A 1277-nucleotide genomic window follows, 5' to 3' on the forward strand; every position below is an offset into this window, starting at 1 on the left:
CTACTCACAACAGACAATCGCAATTGAGTAGATAAACAAAAAAGGTCTGATGATTTCGATGAACTTTGAACACTTTGTTAAAATACAAAAGAGAAGAAGAGATAAACGAATACCTCCAAAACTCAAAAAAAATCAAGTAAAATGGCGACAAAAGCCATATTTACTCGAATCAGTAAACTCAGGATATAAAAAAAAAAAAAAAAAAAGCTAAAAACCAAATGGCATATAGAGAGAAATCGCGGAAGAACACAAATAACAAAACACCGAGATTAAACCAAATCACCGACGTTTTTTTCTTCTCAGCAGTCAAAAACTCTCATATACCAAAAGTCACCGACGCACCGATTTAAAGTCTTTTTTTTTTTGTTTTTAATACATATATATGAACTCATAACAGAGCAAAAACAGTTCCGATTGCGAACTAAACATACTAAATCTAGAAGGATAAAAAAAACAGAACATAAATGTCGATTCGAGACCAAGAAGAGAAGAGTATAGAAAGAAGAAAAAAGAAAGACTCACCGGGAAAAAATCCAAAATGCAGCAGTGAAAAATAAATTCCAAGAGAGGTAGTCAGTGAATCATAAATAATATCAGCAATGAAAAAACAGAAGGAAAAAAAAAAAAAAAACTCTGTTTCTAGATAGAGGGAGAGAGAGAGAAGACGAAGAAAAAGAAAAGGAGGAGAAGAGTGTGGTGGGTTATGGTGTGATAGTGGCCGTGATGGTGATGGTGAAAGTTGAAGTTGAAGTTTGAAGGTGAAAATAATATATATCTATGCCTTCTGTATCACTTCAAAGCCTAAAACGTAGCAGAGGCTCTCCTTTAAACAAATCGTTCCCTTCACTTTCTCTTATTATTTATTTTCTTTTTCTTATTTATTTATATACTCCCTCCGTTTCAAAATATAAGATGTTTTAATGAAAACATGCATATTAAGAAATAGTTACTTTTAAAAAAGTTTAACCAATCATAATCAAATCTGCATAATATAAAATATAAATTTAATCTAAAAGTTACATAAAAAGTTGGAAACATCCTATATTATGAAACAAAAATATTTCTCTAAACATCCTATATTATAAAATAGAGGAAGTATTTAATTATTATTCTCCTATTTCTTTACCCTCCTTTCTCCGACTCTTGATTTATTCTTTATTTTCTCTACCAATAATTCAATGTTTAGTCGAATTCTATTTTATATTTATTTAGATGATAATAATAATAGTAATTCTGTGTAAGTCGAAACCAAATAAAATAATACTACTAAATCCGTA

General features: G+C 29.5%; 1 protein-coding gene across 2 annotated transcripts in view; it reads right to left on the reverse strand.

The window, feature by feature from the left end:
* Positions 1–821, reverse strand: part of LOC104756328 (filament-like plant protein 4) — a 4612-nt gene extending 3791 nt beyond the window's left edge. The window contains exon 1 of one of the 2 annotated variants that reach the window (XM_010478904.2): positions 523–821. The gene's annotated coding sequence lies outside the window, so the exon portion shown is untranslated. The other variant, XM_010478906.2, reaches the window with a different exon arrangement.

This window comes from Camelina sativa, chromosome 17 (assembly GCF_000633955.1).
Source record: "Camelina sativa cultivar DH55 chromosome 17, Cs, whole genome shotgun sequence".
NCBI classification, from domain to species: Eukaryota; Viridiplantae; Streptophyta; class Magnoliopsida; order Brassicales; family Brassicaceae; genus Camelina; species Camelina sativa.